Source organism: Enhydra lutris, unplaced genomic scaffold, assembly GCF_002288905.1.
Source record: "Enhydra lutris kenyoni isolate GAN:26980312 unplaced genomic scaffold, ASM228890v2 scaffoldscaffold53, whole genome shotgun sequence".
In the NCBI taxonomy this organism is placed as follows: Eukaryota; Metazoa; Chordata; class Mammalia; order Carnivora; family Mustelidae; genus Enhydra; species Enhydra lutris.
Genome location: NW_019154137.1, coordinates 4,100,170 through 4,115,564, shown reverse-complemented (window position 1 = coordinate 4,115,564; position 15,395 = coordinate 4,100,170). Strand labels below are relative to the sequence as shown.

Below are 15,395 nucleotides of genomic sequence, written 5' to 3'. Positions count from 1 at the left end.
TTCCTGACTTTTTAAAATGCTGGTTCAGATTTCTAAAATTATTACCCACAATTGTTAAATGGCCAGAACTTCTGGAGAACTATCTTATAATCCCATGAGCTCTCATAATAAAATTGACTCAAAAATTTAGTTGAGGCACTTGTACTACTATGAAGTCCCTAAAAGCTAAAGGTCTACCCAACTCCACATTTCACTTAGAGGTCAGAAAGGGAAAAAACATAAGAAATTAAATACTGTCAGCAGTTAGGACACATCCATATAACTAGAAATGTTCTCCTTAAAAATATTCATTAATCTGGGCGCCTGGGTGGCTCAGTGGGTTAAGCCGCTGCCTTCAGCTCAGGTCATGATCTCAGGGTCCTAGGATCAAGTCCCGCATCCAGCTCTCTGCTCAGCAGGGATCCTGCTTCCCCCTCTCTCTCTCTGCCTGTCTCTCTGCCTACTTGTGATTTCTCTGTCAAATAAATAAATAAAATCTTTAAAAAATATATTCATTAATTTAACTAACATGAATTGAATGCTTATGATGGACCAGGTTTTTCTAAGTGCCTATCATTTTTACTGCATATAAGTCTCACAATATCTCAAAAAGGCATGTGCTACCATGATGCTCACTTTACTACTGAAGAAACCAAGGCTCTGAAAGGTTAGATAACTTGCCAAAGACTCACAGGTAGTTAACAGAAAAGCTAGCGGTTGAAGCCACATAGTCTGATTCCTTTGACAGAATTATCTAAAGGGGTTATAGATAGGGGTGCCCCGCTGGCGCAGGTGGTAGAGTATGTGACTCTTGATTTTGGAGTTGTGAGTTCAAGCCCATGTTGGGTGTAGAGTTTACTTAAAAAAATTTTTTTTTTTATTATTTTTATTTTTAAAAGATTTTATTTATCTATTTGACAGAGAGAGATCACAAGTAGAGAGGCAGGCAGAGAGAGAGGGGGAAGCAGGCTCCCTGCCAAGCAGAGAGAACCCGATGTGGGGCTCGATCCCAGGACCCTAAGACCACGACCTGAGCCGAAGGCAGAGGCTTTAACCCACTGAGCCACCCAGGTGCCCCCCAAAATTTTTTTTTTAAATCAAGGGGATATGGATTCTACATCTTAATATATCAACATTCACTCAATAGGCTCAGTTAATATGTACAACTCTAGGTAGTCCCATCCCTACTTTCCTATCCCTTTGCCAACTGATAATCCTGGGCATGAGAAGTTAAGATGTTCATGGCAAAAGCCATCATTTCATGTTGAAAAAGAAGGGGAGAAAATTCTATGAATCATAAAAAAGGGATTGCATTTCCAGGAAAGTAGCAAACCACATAACCCTAGGTTACCTTGTTGCGGTCATAAAGCCTGCCAGTTACAACACTATTTTTGTAACTTCTGTAGCCTTGGACTACAGTTTACTATTACTGACCCCAAAGCTAATCACTGTATCTATCTCCACTCTAACAAAAACCACTTTAAGATAAGTACAAGAGCGAAGTCTCCATTTGTTTCAAGGGTAACACAGATGCTACAGGCTTCCAATTTCTGTTTCTATTTCCACCTTGGTATAAGTGCCATAACTTTCACCAGAGATAATCATATAAGCCATTAATGGGTACCACCTCAGGAAGAGTCCAAGATGAGATCCAACACAAAGCCTCTTCTGCAGTCTCCCACCAGCATTAGACAGCCCATTAATCCTAGGCAGTTCTGCTTTCCTTCAAAGAGATAAAGGAGCTCCCACTTCCAAGGAGGTCAGGGATAGATGAAGTGAGAGGCAGGAATGACTCTTATAGTGACAAGAATATACATTACCTACTAATAAAAGTATTCTTCTGTTTTAACATAATTGTCCTGATACTATATCAGAATAGCTGCATCAAAATATCTCTAATTATTCCCTGGACTTCAGATTCTGTGATAAGGTGGAAAAGGAAATGTACTTCTCCATATTTTTTCACTAAGTATAATTATTAATCCTGAATATTACATATAAAAATACAAGATGACTCTGGAAGGTGGAGAGAAAAAAGACCAGGTAGGAACCTTGAGATTCAAGGAATGGCATGATGTTAAATTTTTTGGGCTTTCCTTTTGCTTAATATATCCTGGGTTGGGTGCAGTAGAGGCTTGTAACCAGGATACACCCATTAATGCAGACTAAAAATGCTCCAGGTAAAACCTGTTCTCTCTAGCGAAAGGACCAGGATAAAGGCAACCTAGTAAAAGAGAAAACTTTTAGACAATCATCACCTTACTTCAGCCAAATACCACAGGATAAAAATTGTGGTTGTGCACAACCCATGACAGAATAAGCTAGGTAGGAAACCTAGACCTCTCCCTTTACAAAATTGTAACAAGTCATCTCTTCCCCTATACTAGGTTGGTGACCAAAAAAAAAAAAAAAAAAAAAGGCAGAATAGATACCTGGAACTTTCATTCTGACCCAGTGATAAGGAGACCCACCCCCTACCCATGGTGACAGTGGAGGCCATGTCCGGAACAGTAATGAGGTACCCTTTCTCCTCCCAGCCAAGATGATATCAGCAGAGGCCTAGGAAAGACCTGAAGTGATTTTATCCCTGCCCAAAAATAACAAGAGGCTCTCATTTATGGAATGTCAAAGGTGCCATGGTAGGAAATATGCACTTCCATCCCTGATTGGCAGTAATGAGGCAACATACCATTTCCCACCCTTGTGTGGTGACTGAGAAGTCCTATAAAAGTTTAACAAGATCCAAAGTCTCATAACATAATAGCCCCAGTTGCCAGGATACACAAAAATAATCACTCATCATACTAAGAATCAGGAAAATCTGAATAAGGAAAAGAAAATCATCAGATGAAAACAAGAGACACAAATAATAAAATTACATTAGTCATCATGTTTCAATGAAAAATTATGTAAAAGATGAAAGAAAATGAAAAGATAGAAAGTCCCAAAGTTCCCATCAAATAAATATAGTGTCCCAGCAAAGAAATAGAAGACATAAAGAAAAATCAAACTTTAGAACTGAAAATACAATAACCAAAATGAAAAATTGGTAGAAGGAGCCAACAGCAGAATAGAGTTGATATGGGAAAGAATGAGTGGACATAAAGATAGAATAGTAGAAATTACCCATTCTGAGAAGTAGGAGCAGGAACTCAGGAAGATTCAGCTTATTAAAGCTGCCCCAGTGACAAAAACAAGTTTGAAGACCCAGTGTCAGTAAATTCACCAACATGATTATGAAAGGAGGAAACAAAATACTGGCGAGATCCCTCATGATGCAGACTCTGGAAGCTGGGAAAGGGAAGGAGTTTGAGAAGTACAATGTTGCTTCTGCAGAGGAACAGACAACCATCCAGCACAAGCCCTCCACCAGCTTCCACCAAGTACTGAAGAACTATGAGCCTGTGATTGGGCTGGTACCCACCTTCAGAGATGGCCATTTCTACCAAGTCCCTATGTCACTAGATGATCATTGTCATCGTTTCCTGATAATGAAGTGGATGATTATTGAGTGCAGGGAGAAGAAGAACTGGTGGATGCTGATGCTAGAGAAGCTGTCACATGAGCTGCTGGAGGCTTTTCACAAACAGGGCCCTGTGGTCAAGAAGAAGCATGACATGCACAAGATGGTGGAGGCCAACCATGCCCTGGCTCACTATTGCTGATGACAGACGGAGGGTAGAGGCTCAAGGAGGAGCCCAGGGCTTTCTCCTGCAAGAAACAACAGGAGCCACTGTCATGGTGAAAAACACTTGGGGGTTAAGGATGTAGTTCCCTTTTTTTTTTTTTTTTAAGATTTTATTTATTTATTTGTCAGAGATAGATCACAAGTAGGCAGAGAGGCAGGCAGAGAGAGAGAGAGGGAAGCAGGTTCCCCGCTGAGCAGAGAGCCCATTTCGGGACTCGATCCCCGGACTCTGAGATCATGACCTGAGCCGAAGGCAGTGGCATAACCCACTGAGCCACCCACGTGCCCCAGATGTAGTTCCCTTTTAAAGGCCATCAGGCCTCATAAGGATGGAGCAACATATTTATTGCTTGTAAGTCCTTTCTCTGGGGGCTAGAACTTGTTTTTCCTGTCCCATTTCCTTACAATGAGGGAACATATCAATTTGGATTTCCCCCAGGAAACATAGGGCCCATCCAGCCACTTTTCCCTCAGTTCAGGTTAGAATTTAGGATGACACTAAAGGAAGCAGGATTTGTTTTTTGTTTTTGTTTTTGTATTTTTTTTTGAGGACATGTTCCACATTTTATTTACATTTTAAGACTAACTTTAATCTCAAAGTCACATACCCATACACCTATTTCCTTTTTGTTGATTTCACTTAAATGCATGGTTTGTCAAACAAAGACTATAAACAAATATTTACCATGTCTGTTACATGTAACACTCAGGAATAGCTTTTAACAGAAATTCATCGACCTCCCCCACAACATTTTTTATTATAAATACAGGTATCAAAACAATCCTGAACATTTTTTTTGATACTACTAGTAGTCAGCACCCACACCACTTCAAAAATTAACACAATTTGTGACAATATTCATTGTACCTGCTACTTTAGACAATTTCAACTGAACCTCTTTCACTAAGATGGACAAAGCATGCCATTTCTGTTTTTCCTCTTGAAATTTGTTTTTACTTTACAGAAACACACATGCTTACACAGCATCTGATTCTTCTCTCCATGCTTTCATCTTGTAAACCTGAATTCTATTTTGAGTACTCCAGGCTTATGCTTAAATGATTTTATTTATTTATTTGACAGACAGAGATCACAAGTAGGCAGAGAGGCAGGCAGAGAGAGTGGGGGAGGCAGGCTCCCCACTGAGCAGAGAGCCTGATGCGGGGCTCCATCCCAGGACCCTGGGATCATGACCTGAGCCGAAGGCAGAGGCTTAACCCACTGAGCCACCCAGGCGCCCCATTTATGCTTAAATGATAGTGCCTTAACAAGAGAAAAAAAAAATTGTGCTGCATTTTTCCTCCTGTAACCTGAAAACATAATGGTGTACATATATTAAATATATTCTTACAAATGTCCAGATCATGTTTACCAGCTGGAATTCTTTTACTTAATGTGTGAGTATTTTGCATTGTGATATTTAATCAAGACATTAACATGAGTAGAAGGTTGTTGATTTAAGACAAGTTTGAGATCCAGTAAAATTAATTGTTGTATGTTTGTCCTTCTGGTGGCTGTGGAAGCTTCATATTTTCTTTGGACATCATTACACGTCTTAGCTCTTGAAGTACAACTTTAATGCTCTATGAATTTTGCCATTTTGCTAACACTGGTATGCTCTGTGCATCCACCATTCCACTGGAATTATTAATTCCATTCATATTAATTTTGGTTACAAATCTAAGTGATGGAGGATCTTCTGGGTATTTAGGTCCACATTCGAGAAGGACACAGTGAGAGGGAACACAAGCAGGGAAAGTGAGAGAAGGAGAAGCAGGCTTCCTGCCGAGCAGGGAGCCCAGTGCGGGGCTCCATCCCAGGACCTTGGGATCATGACCTGAACTGAAGACAGACACCTAACAACAGAGCCACCCGGGTGCCCCTTGTTTGTATTTTTTAAGATTGATTGATTTTAGAGAGAGGGAGGGAGAGAGCACATGGGGGGAGGGGAAGAGAAAGAAAGAGGGGAGAGAGAATCCCAAGCAGACTCCATGCTGAGTGTGAGCCTGATGTAGGGCTTGAGCCCACAATCCCTGAGGTCATTACCTGAGCTGAAAGTAATAGTTGGATGTTCAACTGACTGTGCCAGCCAAGCAACCTAAGAAGCAGTTTGTTTGTTTGTTTGTTTTAATTTTTTTAATTTTTTATTAACATATAATGTATTATTAGCCCCAGGGGTACAGGTCTGTGAATCGCCAGGTTTACACACTTCATAGCACTCACCATAGCACATACCCTCCCCAGTGTCTATAACCCAACCACCCTCTCCCGACCCCCTTCCCCCCAGCAGCCCTCAGTTTGTTTTGTGAGATTAAGAGTCTCCTAAGAAGCAGTTTTAATATTAGAAAAGGATTATTAAAAAATTCTCACCCTGAGTGGTGCCTGGGTGGCTCAATCGGTTAAGCGTCTGTCTCTGGCTCAGGTCATGATCTCAGGGTCCTGGGATTGAGTCCCGCACCAGGCTCCCTGCTCAGCGGGGAGTCTGCTTCTCCCTCTGCCTCTGCCTGCCACTCCCCCTGCTTGTGCTCTCTCTCTGTCAAATAAATAAATAAAATCTTTAAAAAAATTTTTTTAATTAAATTTAAAAAAGAAAGAAAATTCTCACCCTGAACTGGTATAGCATGTGATGTGGCTCTGCCATTTACTAAAACTGAATGGAAATTTTAAAAAAGGTAAAAGAGAAAAGAAATGATCAATTCTGAACAACAGAAAAAAAAAAGTGGGAATGGGGCGCCTGGGTGGCTCAGTGGGTTAAGCCACTGCCTTCGGCTCAGGTCATGATCTCAGGGTCCTGGGATCGAGTCCCGCATCGGGCTCTCTGCTCAGCAGGGAGCCTGCTTCCCTCCCTCTCTCTCTCTGCCTGCCTCTCTGCCTACTTGTGATCTCTCTCTGTCAAATAAATAAATAAAATCTTAAAAAAAAAAAGTGGGAAAAAGTACTTAGGGACCTGTGGTTGTATAACAAAATATCTAATATTTATGCCACCAGATTCTCATAAAGTGATAAGAAAGAATGGTGCTAAAGTGGTATTCATTTTATTTATTTATTTATTTACTTACTTATTTACTTATTTATTTATTATTTTTTATTTGCCAGAGAGAGACACAGGGAGAGAGGGAACACAAGCAGGGGGAGTGGGAGAGGGAGAAGCAGGCTTCCCACCAAGCAAAGAGTCTGATGCGGGGCTTGATCCCAGGACCCCAGGACTCCAGTACCCCAGGACTACAGCCCCAACCGAAGTCAGATACCTAACAGCTAAGCCACTCAGTTGCCCCTAACATAGTATTCAAAGAAACAATGGCTGAGAGGTGCCTGGCTGGCTCAATTCAGAGAGCATGTGACTCTTGATTTAAGGGTTTTGTGTTGAAGTCACACCATTGAGTGTAGAGCTTACTTTGTTTGTTTGTTTGTTTATTTTTAAAAAGATTTTATTTATTTATTTGACACAGAGAGAGAGACACGGTGAGAGAGGGAGCTCATGTAGGGGGAGTGGGAGAGGAAGAAGCAGGCTTCCTGTGGAGCAGGAAGCCCAGTGTGGGGCTTGATCCAAGGACCCTGGGATCATGACCTACGCTGAAGGCAGATGCTTAATGACTGAGCCACCCAGGCACCCTAGAGCTTACTTTATAACAAACAAATAAAGGAAAAGAAATAATGGTGTAAAATTCTCCAAATTTGGCAAATGACATAAACTTACAAATGTAAGAAATCTACAAATGCAAAAACCTCAAAAAGGATAGACCCAAAGAAATTCATGCTACAATACGTTAGAATCAAGCTCCTGAAAATTAGAGACAAAGAAAACCTAAAGAGTAGTAAGAGAGAAATGACACCTTACTTTCCAAGGGAAAAGAACACAAAATCACAGCAGATTTCTCAATACAAGTTCAGGATGAGCACAGACAAGAGGTGGGTGCTCCCTTCTCTACACAACCTCCACTTGTGGCTCCACCTTGAGGCCAGAGGGAGTGGCACACCTTAGCATTTTTAATGCTAAGCAAAGAAATATGAACCCAGAATTCCATATGCAGTGAAAATATTGTTCATCAAAAAAGGACAAATCGAGACCATCTCAGGTAAAGGGAAATGAAGAGAATTTGTCACCAGCAGACCTACCCTAAAAGAACGGCTAGAGGAAATTAATAAAACAGGAAGGAAATAATAAAAGGAGTCTTAGAACATCCGGAAGGAAGAAAGTATAAGAACAATCAAAAATTGCGTAATACAATAGACCTTCCTTTTCCTCAAGTTCCTAGACACTAAAAATGAACTATCTGAAAAAAAAATGTTTAATCGCTGTACAATATCATCAAAACAACAAAATAGTTAGGAATAGGAATAGGAAGTGAAGCTCTATACTGTGAAAACTGTAAAACATTGATTTAAGAAATTGAAGAAAATGTAAATAAATGGAAAGATAACCCATGTTCATAGGTTATGTTCATAGGTTGGGAGAATATTGTTAAAATTTCCATACTACCCAAAGTGATTTGTAGATTCAATGCAATCTCTACCAAAATTCTAAGCTATTTTTCACAGAAGTAGAACAAACAATCCTAAAACTCACATGGAACCACAAAATGCCCTGAATAGCCAAAGCAATCTTGAGACAAAACAAAGCTGGAAGCATCACATTCCTGATTTCAAGCTATATTACAAAGCTACAGTAATCAAAACAGTACGGTACTCGCATAACAACAGGCACACATACCAAAGGAACACAGTTAAAAGCGCAGAAATAAACCCACACATATATGGTGGACTAATATGTGACAAAGAAGCCAAGAATAGACAATGGGGAAATGATAGTCTCTTTAACAAGTGGTGCTTGGAAAACTGGATAATCACATGCAGAAGAATGAGCCTGGATCGTATACCACTAACAAAAATTAATTCAAGATATTTTAAGGATTTAAATATAACACCCAAAACATTATAGCTCCTAGAAAAAGACATAGGGAAAAAAGCTACTTGACATTAGTCCTGGCAATATTTTTTGGATACAAGGCCAAAAGCACAGTCAACAAAAGCAATAAATAAATAAATAAATAAATAAATAAAAATCATCAAGAGGGATTTTTTTTTTTTTTAAATAAGTGTTAGCTCTTCTTCTTCTTTTTTTAAAATTTTATTTATTTATTTGACAGACAGAGATCACAAGTAGGCAGAGAGGCAGGCAGAGAGGAGGAAGCAGGCTCCCCGCTGAGCAGAGAGCCCGATGCTGGGCTCGATCCCAGGACTCTGGGATCATGACCTGAGCCGAAGGCAGAGGCTTTAACCCACTGAGCCACCCAGGCGCCCCTGCAACAACATTTGGACCTTGAAAGTTTTATGCTAATTGAAATAAGTCAGAGAAAGACAAATACTATGTGATATCACTTATATGTGAAACCTAAAAAAAGACAAACTTGCTGTACCTGTGTAACTCAGTTGGTTGTGTCCAACTCTTTTTTTTTTAATATATTTTTTTAAAGATTTTTTTTTATTTACTCATTTGACAGATAGAGATCACAAGTAGGCAGAGAGGCAGGCACAGAGAGAGAGGCTGGCTCTGCAGACTCCCCGCAGAGCAGAGAGTCTGATGTGGGGCTCCATCCCAGGACCCCGGGATCATGATCTGAGCCGAAGGCAGAGCCTTAACGCACTGAGCCACCCAAGCACCCAGTTGTGTCCAGCTCTTGATTTCGGCTCAGGTCATGGTCCCAGGGTCGTGAAACTGAGCCCTGCATCAGGTTCTAAGCTGGGCACGTAGTGTGCTTAAGATTCTCTCCTCTCTCTCTGCCCCTCCCCTCCCCTGCCTTGCTCTCTCACTCTTAAAAAATTAATTAATTAATTAAAAAGCCAAACTTACACAACAGAGAGTAGAATGGTTCTTGCTGGATCCTAGGGGCAGGAGAAATGGGAATGTGTTGGTCAAACTTTCTATTATAAAATGAGTAAGTTCTGGCGATCTAATGTACAGCATGAGGACTAGAGTGAACAATACTATATTATCTGAAAGTTGCTAAGGGCGTTAATTTTAAATATTCTCACCACACCAAACAAATAATAATTATGTGAGGTGAAAGAAGTGTGAACTAATGCTACTGGGGTTATCATTTTACAAGATAAACATGTATCAGATCATCATGTTGTACATCTTAAACTTACACAATGTTGATTATCAATTATATCTCAGTAAAGCTGGGGGGAAAATTAGAAGGAGGAAAGGAGGCAAAAAGGGTGGGAAGAAGGAAAAAGAAAAAGTTTAAAGGGGTAAGACTGTAGAAAAATTTTTTTTAAAAACTGCCTTCACAGGGGCACCTGGGTGGCTCAGTGGGTCAAGCCTCTGCCTTCGGCTCAGGTCATGATCCCAGGGTCCTGGGATCGAGCCCCACCTCGGGCTCTCTGCTCAACAGGGAGCCTGCTTCCCTTCCTCTCTCTCTGCCTGCCTCTGCCTACCTGTGATCTGTGTCTGTCAAAAAAAAATAAATAAAAATCCTAAAAAATAAAAAAAATAAAAACTGCCTTCACAAAGGATCTGATTTTAATTGAATCATTCTGTGGAGCAATTTATTTTCCAGGACATTGTTGAAAATAATAGAACAATTAGCCAGCAATTAGCGGAGCTTGATAGCTGGGTGTGCTCAGGGAAAAAGACAAAGAGAACCCTGACAAAACAACTGTCATTCTGAGTTGACTGCTCATATGCCCAATGCTGTGTCCTCCGAGAAGTATTAGAAGCTCCCACTATAGAGAGGAAATACATCTCATTAAAAATGATCCAGTTAAATGATCCAGTTAAGCCAGAAACAAATAAACAAGCATAACAAGCATCCCCACAAACACAGGTGGGGTGGAATGTGGACCTGTAACCGGAGTTGCTATGATATGTTACCTAAAACATCCCATGGCCAACAAAAAAATTACAAGACTTGCAAAGAAACAGTGAATTCTGACCCATATGTGGGGGGAAAGCAGGCAACAGAAATTGCCTGAGAGTGGACAGATGTCAGATTTAATGAACAAAGATTTCAAAGTAGCCAGTATAAAACATATTCAAAGCACTAAAGAATATCATGCTTAAATAAGAAAAGGTATGATAACAATGTCTCATTAAATAGAGACTGTCAACAAGAAGATAGAAACTATAAAAAAGAACCCAATGGAAATTCTGAAGCTTAAAGTATAACTTAAAAGAAAAATATACTGGAGGGGCTCAACAGTTGATTTGGACTGTCTTTTAAGGAAAGAATTAGAAAAAAAAAAAAAAAAAAAAAAGGAAGGAAGGAAGAATTAGCAAGGATGAATATTGACCTATAGATACTATACAATCAAAATAATACAGAGGAAAAAATAAGATAAAAAGCGCTTCAGGGGCGCCTGGGTGGCTCAGTTGGTTAAGCGACTGCCTTCAGCTCAGGTCATGATCCTGGAGTCTCGGGATCGAGTCCCGCATCAGGCTCCCAGCTCCACGGGGAGTCTGCTTCTCCCTCTGACCTTCTCTTCGCTCATGCTCTCTCTCACTGTCTTTCTCTTCTCTCAAATAAATAAATAAAATGTTTTAAAAAAAAAAAAAGGCGCTTCAGAGTCAGGGCACCTGACTTACTTAGTGGAGCACACAACTCAATCTCAGGGTTGTGAGTTCGGGCCCCATGTTGGGTGTAAAGATTATATCTAAAAAAAAAAAAGGAAAGAAAAAAGAGAGAGCTTCAGAGAAATATGGGACCTGCAAAGTATACAACATGCATGTAACAGAAGTGCCAAAAGGGAGGAGAGAAACGAGAAGAAAAGAAAAATACTCAAAGAAATAATGGCTGAATATTTTCAAATTTGATCAAAACCTTTAATCTACACATCTAAGAAGCTCAATGAATGCCAAATATAATAAAAGCAGCCAGATCCACAAAAAGATACATCATAGTAGAAGTGGTGAAAGCCAAAAGACATGGAGAAAATCATGAAAGAAATAAGAAAATAAAAGTCATTTATAAGGAAATTCCAATAAAATTAACAGCTGACTTGTTATCAGAAACAATGAAGGCCAGAAGGCAGGATAAAAACATATTCAAAGTGCCAAAATAAGAACAAAAAACTATCAACCAAGAATCTTATATCTCTCAAAGCTATCTTTAATAATAAATGCGATGTAAAGACATTCCCGGATCAACACAATCTGAGAGAACTTGCTGCTACCGGACCCACCTTACAAGAAAGTGTAAAAGCAAGTGACCCAGACGGTATTTCAAATCCACACAAAAAAGCAAAAAGCACCTGTAAAGGTAATTATATCATTACAAGACAGTATAAATTTATATTTCTTTCTTTTCTTCTTTTAACCAATTAAAAAAAACCACTAAAATATATATATATATAATCCCACTGCTGGCCCTATAATATATAGAAATGTAACATTTGTCAATAATGCCAAGGCGGTGGTAGGGAGCAGAGCTGTACTGGATTAAGGAAGTGACTCTAGATGGTAACATGGATCAACAGGAATAAATGAAGAAACCAGTAATGGGGGGCACCTGGGTGGCTCAGTCGTTAAGCATCTGCCTTAGTCTCCGGGTCCTAGATGGAGCCCCATGTAGGGCTCCCTGCTCGGCGGGAGGCCTAATTTTCCCTCTGCCCCTCACCCTGCTCGTTCTCTCTCTGTCTTAAAATCTTCTAAAAAAAATCTTAAAAAAAGGGGCGCCTGGGTGGCACAGTGAGTTAAAGCCTCTGCCTTCGGCTCGGGTCATGATCCCAGGGTCCTGGGATGGAGCCCAGCATGGGGCTCTCTGCTCGGCAGGAAGCCTGCTTCTCCCTCTCTCTCTCTGCCTGCCTCTCCGCCTACTTGTGATCTCTGTCTGTCAAATAAATAAATAAAATCTTTAAAAAAAAAATCTTAAAAAAAAATTTTTTTAATCTTTAAAAAATCTTAAGATTTTAAAAAAAAATCTTAAAAATAAAAAAGAATCCAGTAATGGGAAATAAGGTCAGTATAGCAAATCCTAACATATATACGTGTTCTTGCTCCTGTTTCTTTATTTTTTTTTTTTTAAGATTTTGTTTATTTATTTGTTTATTGTTGACACTTAATCTCACAAAACAAACTGAGGGTTGCTGGGGGGAGGGGGGGTGGGAGAAAGGGGGTGGGGTTATGGACATTGGGAAGGGTATGTGCTATGGTGAGTGCTGTGAAGTGTGTAAACCTGGCGATTCACAGACCTGTACCCCTGAGGATAAAAATATGTTTATAAAAAATAAAAAAATAATAATTAAAAAAAAGAAAATATTCACTGAATGCAAAAGAAAGCAGTACAAGAGAAATAGAGTAACAAAAAGGCGTGGGACATATGGAAAACAAAAAAGTAAAAATAGCATAAACAAAATTATGTCAGTAACAACATAATTAAAAGGCAAAGCCTGTCAGAATAGATAAAAATTGGGGCTCCTGGGTGGCTCAGTTGGTTAAAAGCCTCTGCCTTAGGCTCAGGTCATGATCCCAGAGTCCTGGGATCGAGCCCCACATCGGGCTCTCTGCTCAGCGGGAAGCCTGCTTCCCCCCCACCGCCACCCTTTGCCTGCCTCTCTGCCTACTTGTGATCTCTGTCTGTCAAGTAAATTAAAAAAAAAAAAAGAGAGAGAGAGAGGATAGATAAAAATCTACAGGAGACACACTTAGCATTCCAAGACATAGATTGAAAGTAAAAGGATGGAAAAAGATCTATCATGCAAACAGCAGTAGTAAGAAAGTTGGAGTGGCTATGCTAATATCAGACAAAATACACTTTAAAACAAAAAAGTGATTTTAGCAATAAAGAGGGATATTTTACAATGACAAAAGGGATAATTTATCAGGAATATATAATATTCATAAACATATGCACCCAATTACAGAGCACCAAATTACATGAACTAAAATTGGACAGAAATGAAGAAACAATTGATTCTATAATATACTTAGAGACTAAATAATCCATATTCAATAATGGATAGAACAACAAGACAGAATACTAACAAGGAAACAGAAGAACTGAATAACACTATATCTATACCTAATGCGCATATATAGAGCACACCTCCCAAGAACAGCGGTACACGTTCTTCTCAAGTGCACATGGAATACTCTCCACAATAAACCACGTGGTAGGCCATAAGACAAGTCTCAGTGCTGTTAAGAGGAGAGAAATCATACCAAGTATGTTCTTCAACCACAATAGAACAAAATTATAAAAATCAGTAACAGAAGGAAATTTGGTATGTTCACAAACATGTGCAATTAAACACCAAACTCCTAAATAATCAATAGGTCAAATAAGAAATCATAAGGGAGGGCGCCTGGGTGGCTCAGTGGGTTAAAGCCTCTGCCTTCAGCTCAGGTCATGATCCCAGGGTCCTGGGATCGAGCCCTGCATTGGACTCTCTGCTCAGCCGAGAGCCTGTTCCTCCTCTCTCTCTCTGCAGGCCTCTCTGCCTACTTGTGATCTCTGTCAAATAAATAAATAAAATCTTAAAAAAAAAAAGAAATCATAAGGGAAATTAGAAAATACTTTGAGATAAATGAAAATGATCACATAAATACCAAAATCTATAGGATCTAGTGAAAACAATGCTTAACAGGATTTTATAGCTATAACTGCCAAAAAAAGAGAGAGAAATATTTCCAATCAATAAGATAACCTTCTACCTTTAGTCACTAGGAAAAGAGCAAACTAAATCTAAAGCAGAGGTTAAAAAAATAATAAATATTAAAACAAAGATAAAACAAAAAAGAAAAACAATAAAGAAAAATCAATGAAACCAAGATTTGGTTCTCTGAAAATATCAACAAAATTGACAAACATTTAGCTAAACTGATAAGAGTAAAAAAACTACAATAGACTCAAGTTACTAGAAGCTGAAATTAAAAAAGTAGCTGCTATGGACTAAATGTTTGTGTCCCCCCCGAAATTCCTACTTTAAAACCTAATTCCCAACATGATGGTATTTCAAGGTGGGGTCTTTGGGAGCCCTCAAGAATGGAATTAGTGTCCCTATACAAGAGACCCCAGAGAGTTCCCCTGCCCACTTCCGCCATGTGAGGTCACAGTGAGAAGACAGCAGTCTACAACCAAGAGGGATTCTCCAGAATTCAACTATGGTTAGCATCCTTATCTCAGACTTCTAGCCTCCAGAAATGTGAGAAATAAATGTCTGTTGTTTATAAGCCACACAACCTATGGTACTTTCTTATAACAGCCCAAGCTGACTAAGAGACATTACAGAAATAAAAACAATTTTGAAGGAATTGTATAAAAAACTGCATGCCAATAAATTAGATAATAAATGGAATGGATATATTTCTAGGAAACACAAATGACCAAAACTCATTTAATAACAAATAAAAATATGAGGAGACTTTTAACAAGTATAGAAATTGAATCAGTAATCAAACACTTCTCAACAAAGAAAAGCCCAGGACCAGATGACTTCACAGGTGAACTCTGCCAAATATTTAAGGAATTAATATCCACTTTTTTTTTTTTTAATTTATTTATTTTAGAGAAAGAGAGCATGAGCAGGAAGGGCAGTGAAAGAGGGAGAGAAAATCCCAAGCAGACTCTGCTTAGTATCAATTCTTTAAAAACTTTCCCAAAAATATAGAAGAGGGAGGGGCACCTGGGTGGTTCAGTGGGTTAAGCATCTGGCTTCGGCTCAGGTCATGATCTCAGGGTCCTGGGACTGAGCCTTGTGTCAGGCTCGCTGATTAGCAGGGAGTCT

General features: G+C 39.4%; 2 pseudogenes; one reads left to right on the top strand and one right to left on the bottom strand.

Annotated features, from left to right (window-relative positions):
• Positions 1-3,070: 3,070 nt before the first annotated feature.
• On the top strand, positions 3,071-3,644 carry LOC111157226 (annotated as a pseudogene).
• Positions 3,645-5,152: 1,508 nt separating this feature from the next.
• The window catches only part of LOC111157225, a 31,008-nt pseudogene continuing 20,765 nt past the window's right edge, over positions 5,153-15,395 (bottom strand).